General features: G+C 46.6%; 1 long non-coding RNA gene across 2 annotated transcripts in view; it reads right to left on the reverse strand.

Moving 5' to 3' along the window:
- Nucleotides 1–6,386: 6,386 nt before the first annotated feature.
- Nucleotides 6,387–11,605, reverse strand: part of LOC104867954 — a 7,397-nt gene continuing 2,178 nt past the window's right edge. Inside the window, exons 1-3 of one of the 2 annotated variants that reach the window (XR_781911.2) lie at nt 9,724–11,598; nt 8,154–8,277; nt 6,387–7,274 (exon numbers count right to left, since the gene is read on the reverse strand). This is a non-coding gene — a long non-coding RNA (uncharacterized LOC104867954). Of the gene's footprint in view, nt 7,275–8,153; nt 8,278–9,723; nt 11,599–11,605 lie in introns of those variants that run through there. The other variant, XR_781910.1, reaches the window with a different exon arrangement.

The raw sequence follows: 11,605 nt of genomic DNA on the forward strand, positions 1-11,605 counted from the left end.
GTCTTCCCATGTGGCCTCCTCAAGACTTTCAGCAAGGAGGCGGGTACCAGCTGTAAGCCCCTGAACCTCCAGAACTGGGAGATTAAACAAACCTCATTTCTTTATAAGTCTACCCAGCCTCAGGTAATTCATTATAGCAACTGAAAATGGATAACTTCACATTTTCTATTCAGAAGCCAGACTGTCTTATTCATATGTGTATTTCTTAGAGTACTATCATTCTTTCAAGCATTAATTCACTCAGCAAATCCTTAGAAGATTGGCCCTGAATTCACTTCTGACCTTGGTGCTTAGACAGAGAAAGAACAAGGCCTTACAGATCTTTGTCTTCATGAACTCACTTAGATGGGTTTTGGGGTGAGGGGAAACTAATAATAAACAGCAGGCAAACATTCAGACAGCACAGCTTTTGCTGTACACCATGAAGGAAACAAGTTGCTGAGAGCTGCGGACTGGATGGTGTAAGCGAAGGCCTCTCTGAAGAGCGGGAAGGCCGCAGTGACCCCAGGGAGGTGAGCTTTCCCAAGAGCAGCGCTGTTTAAAGCCTGAGGAAAGTATGTGGGGGTGGGGCGGAGGTGGAGGCAGAATCAAGAATTCGGACGTGTGAAGTGTAAGGTGGGGCGTTTGCCTGCATGGGCTGAGGGTGTAGCATGGCACGCACAGCCCTGAATTGGACCCCTACATAGCCAAAGAAAGAAGACGTACTGAGCCTGTTTGTTTTGTTTAACGCATTGAACCTCCAGGCCGCCAAGCTCTGCCATCTTTATCATAGTTAGGCTCTACAGGAATTCTGCACAAAACACACACCAGGCGCAGGATTACGTCGATTCACTTCAGTCAGGAGAAGGAGGAATAGCTGCGTACATGTTTCCTGTGCTCTAAATGCTTCGAATTTGCTTCGGAAAACAGGTTTCTGCCTCTCAGCTCTGAACCCAGCCTGCTGTGCTCCACTTTGTGGAGTCGGGGGGCTGAGCCCAGGACTCTGTAAACCATGCCGTGCTCTGCAGGCTGCCTCCAATTGAGGCTTCGCAAATCGGAGCAGAAGAGAGAGACGGGAAGGCAGAATTTTCCCCTTCCTCTTTGCTTCTGGCGGGCTTCCTGTCTGCTCTCTGCTCCTGGACGAGCCATTCCAGCCTCGCCTTTTGACCTCGGTAGTCACAGTCAGTTCCAGGAGCCCAGTGAGGGGGTCCAGCTTGCAGTTCCTCCAACATTGCCAAACCTGCCTCCTCACCCTCCACCCCAGGAGCCCCGTCTGGCCCTGCAGCATGGTGCCTCCCGTCAGGGCTGAGTGGCCTGCTCTGCGGGCCCTGCTTCCGATATTGTACATTTTTATTAGTGCAACTTCACTTTTGTTCCTCAGCCCTCTGATGGTAGCAGCTTCCTGCAATCGCTGTCTCTGTGATAAACTCTGTTTTCCCTTTGGCTTTTCAGTTAACAACACTTTATATTAATAATCTCGGATGAAATAATTGCATGCTTTCTGTCTCTTGGCTGGACTTCAATCGATACAATTAGATATTATCTCATATAATCCTGGCACATTTGCTAAAGCAGACAGAAAAATGGAGATAACATGAAGTTAGAGCATCAACCCAAGATCCACAGCTCCCAAGTGCTGGACGGGATTTGAAGCTGTTTTTGTTTTGTTCTTGACTGAAGCTTGGGCTCGGTCACCTTTGTGTAACTGCCTGCAAAACACATGGTTTTTCAACATGGAATTATTAAGTACAATTTCCCACTTCTTTCATCATCTTTATTGCTTTTCTCTAATGTATTATCAGACCCAGAACGTACTAAAATGTATTCCAGGCAACACTAGCACTATAGGAACTTCCACCTGGGGAACACAGGTTCTGGACTCAAGTAGTTCTAGGAACCACCACATTCTGGACTCTTTCAGAAGAGTCACAGTGAACATTATTGGCACACGCAAGACTCTGCAAAAGCTCGCCACACAATTTAAGTATGGAATGAGGCAGTTTCTCATAAAAGTCTACCTGGAACATCTCAAGGATGTGGAAAAGCTGGGGTTGCTATAGTTTGGATCGTAACTGTCCCCCAAAAGCCTGCTGCGGTAAAGGTGCTGCCCATAGCTTAGTGCTACTGGGAAGTGATGGAACCTTTAAGGTGGGGCCTCACAGGAAGTCTTCAGGTCTTGGGGGTGTGGCCCTGAAGGACAGTGCACCCCTCTATCACTTCCCTTTCATGATTCCTGGCCAATAGGTCCCGGCTTCTGCCTGATGTTCTTCTTTGCTCCTGGCCCAGAGATGGGGCCAATTGATGATGGACTGAAATCTCCAAAACTGAGAGCCAAAACAACCCTTTTCTTGCCACAAGATTATCTCAGGTGTTTGTTACCATGGCAGACAGCTGACTAACCCAGGGGTTGATCATTATGGAGTGTAACTTCTCCCCGGCTATAGTAGTGCCTGGTAAGGAGAAAATTGTTGGTACTGACAATTATGGGGTGCTCTCAACATAAAAAGATTGCTTTTTTAAAATATTGGAGAAGGGGATTCTGGCCTTTGTTCACATTACCAAACTAGAATTGTGTTTGAACTATGCAAGTTGGTAGATACGTTTCAATTGTACATTCAGTTGTAAAAGAGGCAATTCTTGAATCAATAACTAGGCCAGAATAAGCATTTAATGACTTATAGCTTGAGCAATTTTGACTTTCCTTTATGCTATTTGGAGCAAGTTCCCTCTCCACAAGTTCCACGAGTACAAAAGTCTCACTTTTATAATCCCGACCTAGATAATTCCTGTAAACAGGAGTGGTTTTGCCATGCTTACACATATCTTTCTATCTGAATTTATTTGAAAGTTAATCTGTGATACATTATGAGATGTTCTACTATAAAAAAAACTATAATTAATGCTTCACACACTTGTTTATTTTTAAGATGTGTGAACCCATCTGCATTTGTGTTTGAACTTGTGGTTCATTTGCTTATATTTTTATTTTATTTGAATAACTGCACCAGTTAATTGGTTTGGATTCCTTATTTTGAAATCAGTCAAGGGCCAGGGATTTGGCTCAGTGGTTCCACCACCTACCTCACTGGGACCCAAGTTCAATCCCTGGTACCACCAAAAAAAAGAAAGAAATCAGTCAAAAACAGTGTACCTAAGCATTTGAAAAATTAAGTTTGTCCTTCTTATCTAACGCTGCTCTGGAGGAAACTGCTTCAAAAGTTATTTTCCTGTAATATTTTTCAGCCTCACTTACTGAGTACCTGTGACACCCTCTGAGCCAGGTTCTGGAAACAAAAGAGGAAAAGGAGTGCAGTAATGATGGGGTTACAACCTGGGTGACGTGACGCCCGATGAATGAGCCAGTCCCAAAAGGACAGATGTATTATCTGTGTGTATACGGTACCTGAGCATTCAAATCCATAGAGACAGAAAGAACGGTGCTTGACAGGGCTGAGAGGAAGGGGATGGAGGGAGACCTACTGCTTTGTGGGTACACTGTGACTCGTAATCATTGTTTCTCAACGGAATGGATTAAGAAACAGCTAAGAGATTAGTAAAGTGCAGTTCTGGATGTGTCTGTGGATGATTGACATGAAGGCCAGCAAATGCAGTGGGGAAGACCTGCCCTGGTTGCAGGTGGTACCAACCAATAGGCTTGTGGCCTGGGAGGAATAAAAAGGGAAGGGAGAAGGAAGTGTAGCCATTTTGAACAGCTCCAGTCTTCCTGAGCGGGTGCACCCTTTGCAGCCAACCATCTTAGAACCCTGGGCTCCAGATCTCCAGTTTCTTCAGCCTTCTAGCACAACAGACTGCCACCAGCAACTCTCAGGGGAGCTGCCGGGCCTTCGACCTTGGACTGGTGCCACCTCCTTGATCCCTCCTGTTCTGCCGCTTCCATACTGGATCCTCCAGCTCTCCAGTGTGCAGACCGCCATTGTGGATTCTCCCTCTCTGGTCCTGTAACCCTCGTAAAGCCTTTGGTTTAGTTATACATATTTTTCATTGCTTCTACTGCTCTAGAAAACCCTAATACAGAGTTTTGGTTTGGGATGAGGATGAAGTCCTGGAAACGGATAGTGGTGGTGACTGCCCAACACTGTGAATGTACTTAGCACCACTGAAATTTACATTTACAAATGGTAGAAGGGGTGTGCACATTTTGCGACAGTACATTTTTTTTCTTTCTTCATGGAGACAACATTCTTCTCCACTTCACAGTCCACTCTGACTCATGAAGAACAGTCAACCGCTCATGGCCTGTGGCTGGTGCATCTACTGATGCAAAACTGGGTGTGAGGAGTCTTTTTCCCTGGACAAATGCTAGAGAAACTGAAGAATATTTAAAAATCTCTCTGGCCAGTCTACCTAGGCAGCCAGCAGCACTGGTTTGGGCTGGGATTACTAGGCCATCACCCACTGGTGTAAAAAATGTACTGGAGGCTCAAGATATTGGTGCAGGCAACATCACATTGCCCTGGGCTAACAGAGCCCCGGCTCTCTGTCTCAATGGGGCTATCGTGACTTCCAAGGGAGGACAAAGCATATGCCTATGCAAGGCAGACCCAAGCTGTACAAAAGCCACGTTAGGTATCCTAATGTGTATATAAAAAGGAAAACTAATATTTACCAAGTACCTACTGTGTGCCAGCTATTTTCAGACCTCCTAACAAGCTTAGAAGAGCAAGCCTTGTAATTACTTTTAGATATTATTTTAAAATATAGAAACAACTTTCCCATAGGAAACACATTACCCATGCTTCTCAACCTATGAAGGATTTAGTCCACACCACCCATCCTTTCAACCGTAAGTCGAACATGCACTGAAAACACCTAACCCGAGAGACATCCTAGCTTAGTACACAGCACATGGTGACATCAGCTGTTCACCCTTGCGATCCAGGCTGAGGAGGAGCTGCGGCTCACCACTGCTGCCGCCTGCGTGCCAAGGGGGATCCTAACACCACCCCATGCTAGCCCAGGAAAAGACCAAACTCCAAAATGCCAGGCAGAGTTTCCATTCTCACACAATTCTAAAGTCGAAATAAATCACAAGTTGAACCACCATAAGCTAGAGACCATCCGTAGGAGTCTCTGACGCAGGTGCCAGCTCGGCTCACTTTAGATCAAGCTTGGGACGTCCTCAACCCCGCACATTTCTGTTGGGTCACCGAGTCTCCCCGGGTGGCCCCTGCCCTTGTTTGCATGCAGGTGTCTCTGCACCTTTTCTGAGCTGAGTCCAGGGAATCCCGTGCTGGTCTCCTTCCAACCAACAAGCATTTCCCTGCCTGCTTGCTGTTTCTAGTGGACCTAAATCCATTCCTCCCAGCGCCCCAGCTTTGGAAATTAGAATCTACACTAAAACTCATTTCACATCACTGATGGATACTGAACACTGATAATCCTAGGAAGCTTCCTGGCCCCATCGTATATGTAACTTGCAAAAATTCTGTGAGCCGCAGATTTAGCTCAGTGGTTCTGCCGCCTGCCAGCACAAGGTACCCCCTGATTTTTTTTGTGTGTGTGTGTGTGTGTGCTTTGGTTTTTCTTTGAACATGCAAGATGCATTTTCATCAACTCAAACAGCTTTGCAATCGTCAGTGCAGTTTTCTCCCAGTGGCAAAGGGCAAGACAGTGGCTAGCCATTTAAGCAGTGCCAGGCACTGTTAGGCACCTCACATGCTGTCCCCTGTAAGGTGAACAGAATTATCCCCAACTTACAGCTGGTGAAACAGATGAAGTAACTTGTCTGTGTTCACTCAGGTGGCATTTGGAATACCTTGTCGCTTTTTCGGTCACTTTGAGTCACTGCTTAGGAGCATCAGTTCAGGAAAATGCCAACCGGAAGGTGGACGTGCACACTTCCTGGAGGGAATTCCTGTGGATGCTAAACGAGAAGGAAGTGAGGATGGGCAGGAAGAGCCTTTAGAGGAGGGTGCAGCTGTGACACCCGTGAAAGACAGGGCAAGGAGGACTGGTGGGAGGAGCCTCAGGACACAGCACAGCCCTGAGAAAGTCTCTGCAAGGGGAGGTGGTGTCCCCAAAGGCTGCTCTGCAGGCCCCTCGCAGGGCAGGGATGGCCCGGATGTAGCCCCATGCTGTGCCTGTGTGCTGAGCCACCCCTGGGAAGCATGGCCCTGCATGAATACCATGGCATTGGGCACACCTGGGGCAGACAGACTCCAGGAGGGCTGTGCGGCACACCTCCATGGCCACCGTGGGTGGCAGTTACAAAGAGACACAGCAAAGACATAAAGAAAGCCCCCTTGAAAATCCAAAGCCAACCAGGGGTGCAATGTTCTCTTGCGCCTTAGCTAAGTAGCAATTTAGAGGGATGGGTAGCTCCCATCCCAAGACCTGTGGCTTACACACTTCTCAATTTCATAGGCCAGAAAAACCAGAAGCCCAGTGAAAATCGCTATGTTTTTATTTTTCCAAGTAAGTACACCAAGCAGCCAGATACCACTCCCTGTCACCATGGTTTAAGAGAAGGCATCTCAAGAGCCCCAACAGGAAAAGCACAATCTCTGAAGTTGCATATACAGAGGACACTGAAAAAGTATCATTCTCATTAGTCTTGCTTTGCTGCAGTTTAGGAAGGACTGCCCTCATGGGCAGGTCCTTAATTAAAGCAGAGGACAAGAGCTGAACTGGCTTCCCCTGAGGTATTTCCCGCCCTAAGACTTATTCACTGGATTCACAAATATTTTCAGTGTTTCTCTGGGTGGCAGGTATCATAGAGGTACTGAGGATCCTAGGATGAAACACACTTGTCTATCTTAAAATCTGATGAAGGAAGACAGCCAGTAAAAGACATAAACAGATGACCAAACCGCACGTGTCTGTGGTGAACTCTACCGTGAGGAAGGGGCCAGTGTCGTACCGAAAGTCCTCTCCAAGCAGGTCACATTTCAGCCAAGTCCTAAAGGAGGCGCCAGCCTCTGGGTGCTCTGAGCGTGGATGGAAGGAGACCCAAGGCTCCTGGAGCAGTGGGTGTTACAGCCTGGGGCAGCAAGGAGCTTGGGCAGCCTGAGGAGCTGAAGGCAGGCTGGAAACGGGGGCACTGAAGGACTGCACCACACTGACAGGTGAGGCAGGGCTGTTGCCCACGCGTCAGGTGGGGAACCCACTGTACCATGACCAAACCCTTTTTCTGATGACGAGAGTCTCTCTTGGTCCTCATAAACTGTAGGAGTCCACGGGAGATGAAAGTACGTGATGGTTGGAGAAGGATGCCGGATCCAGAAGTCTCCAGAGGGGCGTATTTATCCTAGCTGCTTCACCAGGGCTCTCCCGTTCTTTACAGGAAGAAGGAAGAGGAAGAAGAAAGGAGGGGAGGGGAGGAGAAGAGGGAGGGGAGGAGGGGGAAGAGAGAGAGAGAAAGGAGGATCGGATGGGTAGACAGATTAGGTCAGCTTCCAGGGCTTGACATAGATCCAGCTAGACTAGTAATTAATGTGCAACTAGCAACTAGAGTATGAATTTATAGGGAGAACTCCAACTTCTGAAGGCACCATGGAGCTGTACTTCCTTCCTGTACCTATCTGTGTGGGAAAACATCCTCTAAAGGTCACCTTAGACATGCAGAGCGCCACCAAAAGGCTGGAGGTGCCGCCCTTCTCCGGAGGACCTCCCACAGGCTCAGCTCAGACACAATCCTCAGTCCGAGCCTGCGGCCGAACCCCCAAGGGCCATTCCTGTGCTCAGGTGAGTGCCCGGATGACTGTCTTACATCAAGAACCACAGGGGGCTCCTGAGAAAAATACCAAGGTCCTTGGCCAGCCTCAGAAGGTTCCGCTGAGATGAGGGCAAGTCTAGATCTGCGTCAGGCTGGCCTGGAACCTCTACAGACTTGCTCCATCTGCAGAGAACTCGGGGATCCGCGCTGTTAGCGGGGCCCCAGGACATGCTGGCTGACACTCCAGTCTCACGGACCCCACTTCGAACAACGCTATGGCCACTTTCCATTATTACAATTCATGTCTCTGTGCTTAATGCCAAGGCACCATGTCATCAATGAGAACCTCCCGGCCCTGCCATTGCGAACATCCCATTCATAAACCGCACCACTTGTCTTTTACAACTTTTCTCCTTGGCTTTAAAACTTTTTATGAAGAAAAATTTGAAAGATAAAGGAAATTAGAGTAAATAGTCCAAGGTACACCAGTTATACCCACCAGCTGATCTAACGTCTGTCACATTCGCTTGATCTGTATCTCTCTGCACACGTCCTGTGCTGAATTATTTCAAAGTAAGTTGCAAACATCTCGGCTCTCTTTTCAAAGGTCTCAGGGTGAACATCTTTTAAATAAATCAACAGACAAGGGATAAAGGAAATGTGGTATTTACATACAATGGAGTACTACTCTGCCATAAAGGAAGGGAAACGAGTCATTTGTAAGAAAACCACGACCTTGAGACCATAATGTTAAGTGAAGGAAACCAGACGCCAGCTTACATATTGTACATGTGAAACCCAAAATACAAATTAAAACAAGATAGGAAGTAGGAGGATAGATTTTCTCACACAGGAAGAGGATGAAGAGAAGGGGGAGGGTGGCCGAGGATTTAGCGCAGTGGTTCTGCCACCTGCCTCGAAAGTGCAAGGTCCTGAGTTCAATCCATAGTTTAAAAAAAAAAAAAAAAGGAATTCAGATGTGCTATGTCCATGTACCAATTCCCCACAAGGAAGGTCAACATTGTGGACTACAAACATACACTAATAAAAAAAAAAGGTATTCTTCATAAATACAGCTCCACGGTCACATTTAACAAAACTAAAAGTAACTCCCCAACATGAGCTAATTCCCGGCCTATGTTAAGTTTTCCCGATTGTCCCCCAAATGTCTCTCACAGCCATTTTTTTCCACTGGAAGGCGATCAAAGATTGGACACCACCTATGGCTGTTCTGCGCCGTGTGTCTCTTTCCATCTAGAACAGTCGTCTGCTGTCCAGTCATCTCAGAGAATGTCCCTCTTTCCGGATTTGCCTGACCTTTTTTTCATGAAATTGCATTAAACAAGCGAATAAATAAACAATAGTGCTCCATGCTGTGTGGCCTTTCCCCAGCCCACGTGTACACACACATACTTATGAATATAAAAGTCTCTCCGCTCTGTGTATGTACGACACCCCACACACCCTCTTTTCATTGGACAGTTACTGTCGGCCTTGCACTGTTTTTAAAAAACTAATGCATTCTCCTCAAGGTAACAACAAGGCAGATTTATGACCAGTAAAACTGAGGCACAGATTGGGAAGGGACCTGTATACGGTCACAGCTAGGAAGTGACAGGGCCGGGTTTCCCGCTCTAGCTGGCTTTTGTAACCACAAAAATAGAAGCATATCATAGATTTTTTTAAAACATCATTTTCTAGGCCAATACATATGAAATTGATTTGTTCCTTTTTATCGCTGACAATTTAGTATAAGCATTTTCAAACATACATAGACTTTGGAAGAATTAAATGGTAAACACCTATAAACTCACTATGGGTGCTCTATAATCAACGTTTTATTGCGCTTGACTTATCACACAATTTATGAATTTATCCTTCTGTCCACCATTCTATATTTTGAAGCATTTTTCTCAACTAGAACTCAATGTTTAAAAATAGGAGCATCAAATTCACGGTGTGAAGGTTCACTTACCCATTCCTCCACGGAGGTGTTCTAACATTTTGCTATTTCAAACAATGCCGCAATTAGTATATTCATAGTCATACTTATATTTAGGATACCTTACCTTATAATAATGCTTGTACTTCAATAGGGTAGATTCCTAAATACTGAATTATCAGGTAATCCAAAAAATGATGTTTTTCAGATACTGTGGGGCTGTTTTCCACTGATTACATATATTATAGGTATGCTGATCTATCTGTCCAGTGACACCAGCTCAAAAAGCAATGCGTCCAGTGTCTTTCTTAATTTCCCAACAGAATTACTGCTTCTGCTGCTCTCTCATCCCCGTATGAGGGCTTACTGCAGGCCATCTCCCGGTGGATGGTTCAGTGTGTACGTGTACATGTGCATACGTGTGTGTGTGTGTGTGTGTGTGTGAGAACACAAGCCCATCCTGGGCATACTTTGGGGAGGTGCTGGGACCTCTTTTACCTACAAAGCCTGTTTGCCCGGCAGAGCGACTCAAACTGGATGAATATTTCTTGTTGAGTGAATCAGTGGAAGGAATGTTGAGAAGGCCTGGAGAAAGGCTGATGGCCAAACCCCAGCCTTTATAGGAAAGGGGAACCTGAAACAGGTCTGAGCTGGCTGGGAGAGGCGAGAGCAAGGCAGGGAGACTGCAGACAGAGGCCAGGACAAGACCCCAGGAGAAAACAAAAGCAGCCGGGTAAACAAGTCTCAGGAGTTGCGGACCTCAGTTTTCTAGGATAGGGGTTTGTTCCCTTGTCGTTTTGTTTTGCTTTGCTTTGTCTGCAGTACTGGGGTACTGCAAACAAAAGAATGAAACCCAGCACTGCAAACAAAAGAATGAAAAGGTAATAATGAATGCAGACAGCGTCATCTCCTTTATCCTTTAGAGAGAGGACATTTTTCACTCCTTTTCAAGAGATGCGGATGTTTAGCACTTTTCATCCATTTTTAACTAGCAGTTATAACCGGGTACTGGTTCCTGTAAAACAAAAATCCACATTTAAAACTTTCTATTTAGCTGATGGAAGCACTTTCCCGCTCCCCTTCTCCCAGGCAAAAAGGCCCGTCCTTGGATCCCTAAATGAAGAGTTCTTCCAGTAGATGGCGCTATTTTCTTTCCACAGAACGAGTAGAGTCGCTGCTTTGCCTCGGGGGTGGGTTTTTTTGTTTTGTTTTTCAGCTTTTCTGTTCCTTTAGTAAGCAGCAGGTGACAATAAATTACTGATGTTTCTCTGGCTTTCCCTTTAACATTCACTCTTGGGGACTTCCAAAAGTCCCAGATGGCGACACTCTGCTTTGGCTGCGGTATATCGCAAAGGTACAACACGGACTAGATCGGACTTTGACTCCTCCCGGTTCCCGCAGAAGTTACTGCTGAGGACGAGCTCACTGACAGCCGTGTCCGGGAAAATGATCTCTCATGCCTCTCTGCCTCTATGGTAATAAAACAAAGCAAAAGCACAACACTGACCCCAGAATTCCCGTTTTCTAAATAGGGCAAAATACTCATCAAATGATGCAGATATCCTTCGTGGCTGGTTAACACTCTATAGTAATAGAAGCAGCTAAAACTGCAAATCCACACTCGTCTCAGCACCTAAGCAGGTGCTACGACGACCTAAACGCTGCAGAAACTAAACCCGAAGAAGGAAGCAAGAAAAGATTGGAATTCCAGGGACAAGGGCAGGACTTGAAAGAGTTCACTAGTGGAATTCTACTCCAGATGCTTTATCTTCAAAATACTGAATTAGTGAGAGCAGGGAGGGCTCAGTCGCCCGAGAAAGTTTCGAAGGGCTCCGTGCTGGCTCTGTACTTCGCCCGGATTTGGTCATCCAAATCCTCCTCGTGAGTACTCAGCTCACTTAGAGGTACAGCGGTTTTTAGGTTTCGGGACGACGCGGCGCAGCGCCCACCCGTGACCGCCCTCGCTCCACGGCCCTTCCGGCCCAGGTCCAGGTGAGGCCCAGCCCGCG

This window comes from Fukomys damarensis, unplaced genomic scaffold, assembly GCF_012274545.1.
Source record: "Fukomys damarensis isolate Sample0158 unplaced genomic scaffold, DMR_v1.0_HiC HiC_scaffold_17, whole genome shotgun sequence".
Taxonomy (NCBI): domain Eukaryota; kingdom Metazoa; phylum Chordata; class Mammalia; order Rodentia; family Bathyergidae; genus Fukomys; species Fukomys damarensis.